Here is a 12,798-nt window from a genome sequence, read left to right on the forward strand (position 1 = left end):
AGGATCAGGTGTGGTCAGGGAGGAGGGATTGGGTGGTCAGGAGGAGATCAGGTGGCTGGGGAGGAGGATTGGGTGGCCAGTGTGGATCAGTGGACTGGGGTGGCCAGGAGGAGGAAGGGACTTGTGGCTGGGGGACTGTGGACAGGGAGGGATGGAATAAATGGAAGATGGAATGAATGGTGGAATATAGGAATTGAAAGGGAGTGGAAGGGAGCACAAAGTGAAATCAGGAAGCGGTGGAACAGCAGGCTTCCATTCAGCAATAAAAATTAAAGTGCACCTGTGCAGTCCAGGTCTTGCAGTGATGAACCTGGGCAACTCATTTCAGGCCTGGGGGTGTTTATAGACTGTAGGGACAGAGAAATAGAAAGCAAATAACACAAATAAATGAAACAATTATAATTCTGATATTTCAGTAAAGAAAAGATGCAAAATGTGGCGAGAAGATATTACAATAAGTCCCTGTGAGTTCAGAGATGGCTTTCTGGGGTTGACATTTAAACTGAGAAGTAGTAGGAGTAGAAGTTCCCTGGGTGATATGGAAGCTGGAAATAAAACTTGACAAACACCAGGAATCGCATGGATAAAGCCCCTGAGGCAGGATGGGGTGTATATCATTGGAGGAACTTGGAGTGGTTAGAGTTCAGAGAGTGCGGAGGAGAAAAGCAAGAGACGTGGGAGGGAGGTCTGACGTTTCATGTTAATCCTGACAGCTATGGAATTGCCAGGCTTTGAGCACACGCTGACAGGGGCAGATTTGCATTTTTAAATGAAAGGCAGTGAATTGAAGGGACATGATGGATTTGCCATCCGCGTCAATGAGCTTGCCTAGAGAATGAGTGTGGCACCAAGGAAAGATCACCTAACACTGAACCATTAAAAATGCCAGCATTCGAACATCAGAGAGTGGGAGAGAAGCTAATTAAGAAGATTCTCAGAGACTAGGGATCGTAAGGACCACACACTTCAATCGACAAGTCAAGAAGTAATTTTGACCTTTTGGTCCAACTCAAAGACAACTTTCCTAACAAAAACTTTCCAAATTTGTGGAGCAAAGAGTCACTTCTTCATCCCCCAAAATGGCCATAATACTTATTTTTCTTTTCCTTCCTGAGGTCCTTGTCACTCTCTACCCTGAAATATAGTTATTTATTTATTTACTTACTTATCTATTTATTTTTGAGACAGAGCCTCACTCTGTTGCCGGGGCTGGAGTGCAGTGGCACAATCTCAGCTCATCGCAACCTCCACCTCCCAAGTTCAAGCAATTCTCCTGCCTCAACCTTCTGAGTAGCTTGGATTACAAGTGTGTACTACCACACCTGGCTAATTTTTGTATTTTTAGTAGAGACAGGGTTTTGCCTTGTTGGCCAGGCTGGTCTCGAACTCCTGACCTCAGACGATCCACCTGCCTCGGCCTCCCAAAGTGCTGGGATTACAGGCATGAGCCACCGCGCCTGACCAGAAATATAGGTTTTTTTTTACAAACACTTCCTTTCTATAGACTAAAAGCTTTCAATGTCAGAATCTAATTTTTGTTCATCTTTGAATCACCCAAAGAACTGAACAGAGAGATTTGTACATGAGTACTCAGTTTTTTATTGAATATAAAAAAAAAATAGTCTAATTTGTGGAAGAGGAACATGAATGGTAGGTATGGTTATGTACAGGAAGGATTGCTGAGGAGAGAGACCACAGGCCTGGTATAAAAGTACTGCAGTAGATCCTTTAGGAAACAAAGATTAATGGCAGCAGGAATAAGAGGAATAAATAAATTTGAGGGAAAATGGAAGAGAAGTTGACAGAGTTCAGTAATCTCATCCTATTGTATGGTTTAAACACTTTTATACACTGATGACTCCCTTGTTTGTGTATCTCATCCTTGCCTCTCCTTTGAGATCCAAACTCATATATTCCACTGTTGACTCATTATCTCATGATTCTCTCATCCTCAATTCCACTCTTTCCCTAGTCTTTCCCACATTCTCCAATGGCATCACCAATCAGGAATTGCTCAGGAATCCTGTTAGATTCATAACTTTCTCTTATCTTCCCTCACCTGGCTTCACACTGAGCCCATAACCAAGCCCAACTCTACATTCCAACCATATTCTAAATGTGTCTCTTCTTCCACCCCAGCCATGCTAGCTTTATCATCTTTCCTCTGCAGTAATACAAATGCCTCCTGACTGGCTGTCTTTCCTGTGTCTTTCTGCAGTCCGTTCTCCAAATGGCAGCCAGTGATCCTTCACAAACCTGTCAGAATGTGCCATTCCACTGTTTGAAACTTTCCGGTGCCTGCCACTGCACATAGAATCAAACCCCAAATCCTTATTGGCCCCTGCCTGCCTCTCTGACTTCATTGGAATCCCTTTCCAACCTGCCTCCCTGCAGTCAGCCCTTCTCAGCTGGGGTTCTTTTAGAGAATGAAACCAGAATGCCATAAAGCATGCATTGCACATAGTGGCTTCTCTCTTGTTCCTCTAGAATCATAATTTCATTCCATCCCAGACTTGAGAGAGTTTGGGAAATAGTCTTGCAGGTCATTTCCTATAGAGTTTCATTCTCTTGGGAACCCCGGTGGAGAGACACTGCTGCACACATGGACATAGATATTCTTTCTTGTCACTTGAACATGAATCCCGGCCCCTAGACCTTTGCACTTGTGCTTTTCTTCATAAGGATTGCATTTTCCCCAGAAACTCACAGACCTAGCTCATTCCATCACTCAGGACTTAGCTCAAAAGTTTCATGAAAGTGTCTGTTCCCATAGAGGCTTTTCAAAACCCCCATTTCTAAGGTAGCTTCACCTGCCAAGCTGCCACTATCCTATAACCCTGTTACGTTCTCCTTATCATCTCTTATGATCTATCTATCTATCTATCGATAGATCATAAGAGATGATAAGCAGATATATATATAGAGATATATGTGTGTGTGTGTGTGTGTGTGTGTATTTGATGCCCTTATCTAGATTTTTAAAATTATAGGCACAAATTGGATGTATACATAGGTAGCTTTCTACATTTATCACTAACATGCTCCTGAGCATTCATTTGGCTTCTGTAGTAGACAACAGCAACAAAAAGTCTGATTGGAGGTGATACAGTCAATCATAATTTCATTCCATCCATTCTGTTTTTGAGATGAATGCTCAATCTTTCCTGCCATCTTCATTCTCTGTTCTGAGATGGCAACCAGGGCTCACCTCTTCATGGCATCAATGGAAAGGCCTCTCAAAAAAAATTGATCTTTTGCCGAGCGGTTCTGTGCTACTTCGTTATTGAGCTTCACATGTACAGATTGGCTGCAGTTATCTGTTGTGCCTGCTGTAACCTATGGTCATGACACCCACATTTTTAAAAATCTTTGAAAACAGTTTGCCTCTCAGTTTACTTATCTTCCCTGTTCTGCTGCTGCCCCTCCTTTCTTGGGAAGCCCAGTGTCTTAGTTCATTTTGCGTTGCTATAACAGAATACCTGAGATTTGGTAATTTATAAAGAAACGAGGTTTAGTTGGCACGTAATTTTGGTGACTGAAAAGCCCAAGGCTGGGTAGCTGCATGTAGTGAGGCCCTCAGGTTGCCTCCATTCACAGCGGAAAATGGAAGGAGAGTGGGTGTGTGCAAAGAGATTGCATGGAGAGAGAGGAAGCCAGAGAGAAATCGAGGAAACCAGGCTCTTTCTAACAAGCCACTCCTGAGGGAACTAATCCATCCAAGAGAGAAGGAACTTACCCTCAGGAAGGTATTAATCCATTCATGAGGGATCCATGCCCATTCCCCAAACATTTCTCACTAGGCCCCACCCCTCAACAACACCACATAGATGAACAAATTTTAATGTAAGTTCTGGTGGGGATAAACCATATCCAAACAATAGCACCCAGGAATGATCTAATGCTACACTGATGATGAAAATTGTGTCTAGGATGTATGTAGCATCATCAACTATATTGGTCGTTATGGTCTGGGGGGCAGTGCACACTCCTCCTCCCTATTGTATCAGTCAGGATAGACTAGGTTACATTATGATAACAAGCAACTCCCAAAAATCAGTGGCTCAGAAAGCAATAGTTTATCTCATGCTTATGTTATGTCCTTCAACTTTATCTGGGGCTTTGCTCTGCCTCACTCCAAGGCCCATCGGATGTGGCGGTTGTCATCTTGAACATGAAACATGCCATTTTCACTCCTATTTTATTGGTCAAAGTAAATCACACAGCATGCCTAACTTTTAGGTTAAGGCAATGTACTTCCACTGCAGGCCCAGGAACTATTTGGTAAAGAGTGCTAATTACTCATGATCCCTGCAGTCATCCTGCTTGACACCTTTTTTGGTCTTAAACTTGAGCGTGTGTGTGTATGTGTGTGTCAGAATCACCAGGAGTGCTTTTCAAAACACAAATTGCTGAGCCTCACCCAGAATAGGTGTGAGGTGGGTCCAGGAATCTGCATCTCACAGGTGAAGGCAATGCTGTTGGTAGAGAGAGCTGCGACTCTACAGCTCAGAAGCTGTGGGTTTGTGAGGCTTCTCTAAGAAGCTTGCTGCCTCTGGAGACTCACTCTGGGAAATAAAGCATGCATCCCTGCACTCCCTTAAAGAAATCTGGCATTTCTCTTGGAGCTTATATTATTTCAGTGCTGTTCCACCACAAGCTCATGCTTGTGGGGAAAGTGCTGGTCGCTTTTGAAGTTCAGGCAATAGATATTACCCATGTCCAGTCTTCTTTTTCAACAAGTTTTTCTTTAATAAATCAATGTTGACAGTTTCTATCATGCAAAGTACACAAGCAGTGGCTCCAGCCTCTTTGCTGGGAATCTTTGAAGAGGTTTAACTAGCTAGCAACTAACATAACGTTCAAGGCTTTGTATGGTCATCCTATGGGTCTAATGTGAAGGTTCTATGTAAATGAATGACTATGCAACAAACTACTATGTTTGAAAGGAAAAACACAATTGATTACTGCTAAGAACATACAATTAAGTTTAGTCAATAAAGTATTCCATAAGGAACTTGCTTCAATAAATATAAAAATGATGCTGTTTGAAGAGATTTTCATGAATTTTAAACATTAGCCCTGGCATTCATTTGTAATGTAGGGAAAATTTTTGCTAAGGTCAAAGTTTGGCTCATTCCTGGTTCAAACTTTAAGAAATCCCATATTATTGGAGTCCCATTAGTAAAGTTCAGCTGTATTTACAAATCGCATTGGATACATTTGAGTTTGAATGTATATGGACAATTTTCTTGAAAGCAGAGCTATTTCGTCAGAGTAAGTTCCCACCCAGCTGATTCCTCATATCCTGAAGTGCCAGGCTATTTCTGAAACATTTGGTTAAGCCAGCTGATATTTTTAAGTAGATGCTATCACCTCTCCTCTAAGGCTAAACAAACATATCTGTCTCCACCTAGGCTAGAAGTTTAGGGGAGGATATGTGTGCACATTAGACTCACAGATTTTACCAAATGAAATATTCTACTCTGCGATAGCATTTCTTTTTCAAAATATTAATCTAGTCTTCACCATTAAGACACAACGTTCTTTACTTTCATAATAGGTTTTGTTTCTCACTATAAAAAAAGTACATATTCATCATAGTAAGTTTAAGTAAGTGAAAGAAAAGTCACCTCTGTTTCCATGGTTCAGAGATATTGCTAATGTATTCGTTTCTATTCTTCCAGTCCTTTATTTTTCTTGTGCTTATAAAAACATCTTTTACAAACGATAATGCAGGGCCAGGTGCGGTGGCTCGCGCCTGTAACCCCAGCCCTTTGGGAGGCCAAGGCAGGCGGATCACCTGAGGTCAGGAGTTCAAGACCAGCCTGGCCAGTGTGGTGAAACCCTGTCTCTACTAAAAATACAAAAATTAGCTGGTCATGGTGGTGGGTGCCTGTTCTCCCAGCTACTCAGGAGGCTGAGACAGGAGAATTGCTTGAACCTGGGAGGCAGAGGCTGCAGTGGGTCAAAATCGTGTCACTGCACTCCAGCCTGGGCGACAGGTTGAGACTCTGTCTCAAAAAAAAAAAAGAAAGAAAGATAATGTACTTGCTACTGGGTAACCTGCTTTTTAAAAACCAATGTATCATAAACTTTCCTCCAATCCATTAAATATTATTCTACATAATATTAATGGCTGCATTAAATTATATTTTAATAAACATTTTACATTAACAAAGGAAAACAAAGTGCACTAGCACTTTCTTGTTTAAATCATTGATTGGGAAAGCACTTTCTAGGTAATTCATGATTTATAGCACAAGGCATGCAATAAATTTAGGGGTCATAATAAGTCACCAAATTATTTTATGATTGTGACTTCCTACAGAGAATGGAGCTGTAATAATTGAACTTAAAATCAAGTTCCTAAGATTTGCAGAAAGTTTAAAATAAGTCCATGTACCATATAACTTTCTTAATATTTGCATCTATAGAATCAATGTAGTACTGAGAGATAAAAAGAGATCTCAACAGAGGACCTAGTTCACCCATTTCACCATAATCTGTTCACTTTAATTTGCATATCTTAATTTGAAACATCAGTATACAGAAATCTTCACAGATTTTTGTCTCTCATTTTTTTTTAACATCTATGAATAAAATTCTACAATTGCCTTTACTAGCACCTGCCTGTGTTTAATAACTTCTACTGTCCATGTGTCAGAGGCGTTTGACCCAGAGCAACTCCATTTTGAGTTGCTGGGTAATAGGGGCTGGGTAAAAGGAGGCTGAGACCTACGGGATTGCATTCCCAGGAGGTCAGGCATTCTAAGTCACAGAATGAGATAGGAGGTCGCTACCAGATACTGGTCATAAAGACCTTGCTGTTAAGACAGGTTGCAGTAAAGAAGGCAGCCAAAACCCACCACAACCTAGATGGTGAAGAGAGTGACCTGCAGTCGTCCTCACAGCTTATTATATGCTAGTTATAAAGCATTAGCATGCTGAAAGACACTCCCACCAGCACCATGACAGTTTACAAATGCCACACCAATATCAGGAAGTTATCCTATATGGTCTAAAAAGGGGAGGAACCCTCAGTTCCTAGAATCGTCCACCCCTTTCCCAGAAAACTCATGAATAATCCACCCCGTTGTGTAGTAAATAATCAAGAAGTAACAATAAGTATCATTGGTTGCCTAGCTGAAGCTGCTGCTCTGCCAATAGAGTGGCTGTTCTTTATTCCTTTACTTACCTAATAAACTTGCTTTCACTTTACTCTATGGACTCACCCCAAAATCTTTCTTGCAAGAGATTCAAGAACCATCTCTTGGGGTCTGAATCAGGACCCCTTTCTGGTAACACATGAATTCATTGTATCTCCCGTATAACTTAAATCTCTCCCACAGTGTTTTGGCTACCTCCCTGCTGCCTCCTCCTCTGTTCATTTTACTGTAGAGGAAGAACATCTGGTCGCTAATTCTTTCTTTCAAAGATGCTTTCCAATGTGTTGATGAGTAACTTGCAGAGTAGAATAGACCTGCAGGTGGGCTGCCAGGCATTCCAGCTGAGATGACCGTCAACATGTCAGACACATGATACCTTACAGAGTGGTGTCATTTCCATGTAATATTTATTTTCACTCACGGGGTGTATGGCACTCTAAACAAAGTGTTTACCGTGAAAGCCGTCTTGAGGTTCAGTGAAACCAGTGTCACTGAACGTGCTACTTAAGTCTCCATTGTAGAATATTTGACACCATTGAAAGTGATAAAATGGAAAAACATTTAGAAGTAGCTACTTCCCCTCTGTGTTTACTCAGCCAGTGAGAGCTAATGGTTGTGTTGACAACCCAGGGCTTCTACTTGGCTAATTCTGTGATCTTTTGAAATGTTAATTACAGTTTCCACGATATCATTGTTTCTCCTTCCACAGTTTTAGGTGAAATGGGTTACCTTAACTTTATCTTTTTTTAATGACCTAACCTGACTGAAATGAATTGGTTTTTTACCTCTTAGCGGGGAATCTTCTGTCTGAGACACATGTGTGGGTTTCTCCCGATCCCTCACAATATCATTAGCTACCTTAATGGAGCAGATGCCGCTGAATTAATGGTTCCACTCTCGACGTCTCCCTGCACTTCTTCATTTCTATCATTCTGTTTTTAGATTTACAGTTACTTTTGTAAGTTTCCAAAATAATGATTTGTTACCTTAACTTGAAAATGCAGTGATTTTTTCCCGTCCTGTTGTTTTTTTCTCTCCCTGTCCATTTAAGCTGTTAATAAATAAATTAATAATAACTGTCACTGTCCGGGCGTGATGGCTCACGCCTGTAACCCCAGCACTTTGAGAGGCCAAGGCAGGCGGGTCACCTGAGGTCAGGAGTTCGAGACCAGCCTGGCCAACATCGTGAAATCACATCTCTACTAAAAATACACACACACACACACACACACACACACACAAAATAGCCAGGCGTGGTGGTGGGTGCCTATAATCCCAGCCACCCAGGAGGCTGAGGCAGGAGAATCTGTTTGAACCCAGGAGGCGCAGGTTGCAGTGAGCCGAGCTTGCACCACTGCATTCCAGCCTGGGCAACAGAGCGAGACTCCATCTCAAAATAACAACAATAATAATAATTTCCACTATAGAGACTCTGTATGTGCCAGGCACAGTTCTATGTGTTGATACAGGTCAACTCAGTTAATTTATACCCCCTCTACAGAAAAAAAAAAAAAAATCCTGTGAGGTGGATACTGTTTTTAATTCTTCCTTACCGAAGAGGATAGTCTTTAATTAGAATAATTAACTTGTCCGAAGTTACTCAACCAGGTGTGTTTATTAGCTTAAAATATGACCTTGTGTTAAAAAACATCTTCAAAGGAACTTAGAAGATCTGAGGCTTAGACAAAACGATTGGGAGAATGATTGAGATAGAGTAAGATAGAGCTGTCCTCCCTCTCTGCTAGAAAAAGATTTCCCTGGGCTGGGCGGACTGCCGGAGAGCAAGGGGCTGGAATAAGAGCAGACGTGTCAAAGAGGTTCAGGCAGGGGACTCCACAGGGTGCCGCCCAGCGAGTTCTGGGCAGGTGGCAAAGCCCAAGAAAGGCTCTTTTGGTGAAAACCCAAGGCAGATGTCAAAAAAGAAATGGCCTCAGTGATTCCAGGACTCTTAATGGTATAGAAGTCACAGGAGGATTCTCGGGGTCTTCAGAAGTAGAGCCACAAGACCTGAGAGGCCGACGGACAGAAACTAGCATCATTTCACGGCACACAGGTCTATCGCCAGCCTAAAATCACAGAGGCCTATAGACATCCCAGCAGATACCTGCAAAGCCAGGTGACCTGAGAGAACCACAAACCCTCTCTGGGGTCCCCTTTCCACGCTAAGACACAATTCCCAAGAAAAGTTGAAAGAAACACAAAATTGACTGAGATTAAGGTTCTCCTGTCCTCATGGAGTAATGGCTTAAAATAAGAAAGTGGATGCATTGTTGAGAAATACAGGCGGTTACATTTCTTGTCCACAGCCTGATGCTATGCATGTCAGGAGGTTGACATGAATGTATCTGATGCATTCATTTAAAGTTTTACCACTTCCATAGAATGATTGCTGTATTGCGGTAAAGAAACTTTGCTTTCTTCTCTTTTGAAATAAGGGATTTTATGATAGATTATCTGACTTTTAAAACTTGCTATTCAGGAATGTCAATGGTGAGACCCATTCAGGGAACCTGAGTGACTCCTAAAGTTTGGAAAGCCGTCCTTAAAGATCACATTACAGCACAAAGACTCAATATGCATGATTTAAATAAACTTAAAAGAAAAGAAATGTATGCTATCAGAAGTCAGAAGCGGCTGCCCTTTGGGGTGGGGGTGTTTCCTGGAAGGGAGGATGGGGGAGTATCTGGAATAGTCATTATTATGAATTAAATTGTGTTCCACCTCCTGCCAAAAATATGTTGAAGTCTGATCCCCAGTACCTGAAAATGTGATCTCATTTGGACATGGGATCTTGGCAGATATCATCAAGTTTAATTCAATATGACCAGTGGAGAGGATACCCAGAGACGCAGACACACAGAAAGAAGGCCAAGTGAAGCTGGAGGCCGAGATGCGGATATGCATCAATGAGACAAGGAACAGCATGCCCTGCCAGCCATCACCAGAGCTCGGAGAGAGGCACGTGACAGATTCTCCGCCATGTCCACCAGAAGGAACCAGTCCAGCCAACACCTTGACTTCAAACTTCTAGCCTCAGAACTGTGAGACAATAAATTCCTGTTTGTAGCCCCCCAGTTGGTGAGATTCTGTTTCAGCAGCCCTAGGAATCAAACGCACAAGTCTCCTGGGCTGAATGTTGGTTACACGAGAGCTTGTGAAAATTCAGTGAGCTGTGGACTTACCAACTGTGCGTGTTTCTCTTGTATACAACACTTGAACAAAGGGGTCAGAAAATATATATCACAAAGCAGATGCTTGGAGGAAGTGTTGGAAAAAGCCGTTTCTCGTGCTCAGCTGGCAGGATGAATTCCACTCTTCTGTGGTCACCATCTTCCTGTGATTTGGAAGGTACTTGGAGAGGAACCATGTGAAAACACAATGTTCAGAAACGGTCACAATAAAAGCCACACAGAGAAAGTGAGCGTAACTGAGAGGGCTCACGTCTCACAGAGAACGATGGCCCTCTCTTAGAGGACAAATAAAAGGAAACAATGGTTTGTAAATTTGAGGGAAACTTGATTTCTCTTTGCTTGTACTTATCTGTTCACCTGATCACCACTGCTGAATCGGCTGTAATTGGAGCTTGTTCTTTGCCAGGCCCTGCGGTTGGGGGGATTTGCTCACTTCTAGCAGCCCCCCGCTTTGTTTCCTAACAGATGCCCCCTGTTTGTCATGGACGCTTCCACAGATAAGAGAAAAGGAGAGTGGAAGGAAGCGCAAAGAAGTCTGAGCCGCAGGGAGTCTCTTCAGGCCCTGGAAACACTTGGTAACTTTTCTTACAACTGTCACTGGTGTTAACTTCTAACCCATTAAACTCGCTTACAGGATAGCTTTAGTCAATGAAGCAGGATATGGCCTTTTCTTGGCCTCTCCATTTCCAATTCCAGCAAAATGAATGAAACACAAAAAGTTCACAGGGGGATCGACTGGGGAGGCAGGGCTGGGAGTTGGTGTCGGAAAGAGCTTTTAACTGGCCTGACCATTACTGTCCTTTCCCATTTCAACTTTTATCTGCCCATTAACTCCTTAAGTTTGCTCATCCATCCATCAAAAAGAAAAGAAAAAAAAATCCCAAATGATGTGTGAAAAGATCTTCAGGGTGTTGCTAGGTCTAGCGTGTCATCTCCTAAATTTGTCCAAACATGATTGGCTTCTCATCGGGACACAATGACTCTGTTTTATGAATGGTCATTTGTGATTTCTTAAAACTTTTATCTTTAAGATGTCTTTGAAGTATTTGAAATCATTTCTGTTTCTGACAAAATGAAGAGGTAACTTTCCCAAAATATTGCAGGGTCAATTTTTATAAATGAAGAGTGTTTATGATTAGTTTTCAGCGACTCTATAATGATTACTTACACAATCTCACATGCTTTTCTTTGAAATATGTCAAGTTAATGATTCTGTTTATGGTGTAAGAACAAAATAATAAAATATTTAGTGCTTTGATTTATAAAATAAAAACAAGTTGTTTATAGGCATCCGTATGTATTTGCTAAATTTACATGCGATAGGTCCTTGCTCAGATCTTTGCTAACAAAATTCTGTTGAGGTCCAAAAAAAAAAAAAAAAAAAAAAATTTAATTCTTGACAGTAAAAGGGATCTAGCTCATAGGTTTTCTTAAATTTGGTGAATAGGATCAAAGTGAAGAAAAGTGAGAATAGCTAAGAAATTCAAATAGAAGTAGCACTCAAGCTGGATCAAAGGTATTCATTCACTCCATTAATTCATATAACATTCAATGAAGTTATTAATATAAGAGATGTAAAAGATTAAGTCCCTGCACCAAAATCTCTACAGTCTTGGAAGGGATATGAATATAAGATTAAAGTAACCTAAATACACTTCAAGACAGAATATGAAAATCTTGTAATCTGTACATAGTAATTGCTGAGATGATGAAGGTATACATAAACTATCCAAGAACTTGAGACAGATGCATTTCCTTCATGATAGTTGCACAGAGGCGACAACATCTGATGTTTTACATCATCGGCCCTTCTCATTTATCCAGGCTCCGTGTTCCCACCCACAAAATAAGATTTAACTTCTAGATAATCTCTTTACAGTCATTATCTCCTTTTACTACTATTATCTCATAATTATTGTTTGGAGCATGAGAGCAATTTCTCATAAAGAAAATAAGGAAAGAGGCCAGGCATGGTGGCTCAAGCCTGGAATCCCAACAGTTTGGGAGGCTGAGGCAAGCAGATCACTTGAGGTCAGGAGTTCAAGACTAGCCTGGACAACATGGTGAAACCCTATCTCTACTAAAAATACAAAAATTAGCTGGGCATCATGGCAGGCATCTGTGATCCCAGCTATTCAGGAGGCTGAGGCAGGAGAATGGCACTCCAGCCTAGGTGACATGCTGAGACTCGGAAGGAAGGAAGGAAGGAAGGAAGGAAGGAAGGAAGGAAGGAAGGAAGGAAGGGAGGAAGGAAGGAAGGAAGGGAGGAAGGGAAAGGAAAGGAAAGGAAGGAAGGAAGGAAGAAAGGAGAAAGGAAGGAAGGAAGGAGAAAGAACGGGAAAGGAAAGGAAAGGGAAAAGAAAAGAAAAGCTTGGTTACATGCCTTTAGTACAGTGTCATTTTTTAGGATAAAGTTCATTTTTTATACTGAATCATCTGTT

General features: G+C 41.6%; 1 long non-coding RNA gene across 3 annotated transcripts in view; it reads left to right on the forward strand.

The window, feature by feature from the left end:
* The window catches only part of LOC103879460, a 138,332-nt gene that overhangs the window by 90,629 nt on the left and 34,905 nt on the right, over nucleotides 1-12,798 (forward strand). For all 3 annotated transcript variants that reach the window (XR_004178566.1, XR_004178563.1, XR_004178565.1), the window contains one exon: nucleotides 10,823-10,932. This is a non-coding gene — a long non-coding RNA (uncharacterized LOC103879460). The remainder of the gene's footprint in view (nucleotides 1-10,822; nucleotides 10,933-12,798) is intronic.

Source organism: Papio anubis, chromosome 15 (assembly GCF_008728515.1).
Source record: "Papio anubis isolate 15944 chromosome 15, Panubis1.0, whole genome shotgun sequence".
Classification (NCBI taxonomy): Eukaryota; Metazoa; Chordata; class Mammalia; order Primates; family Cercopithecidae; genus Papio; species Papio anubis.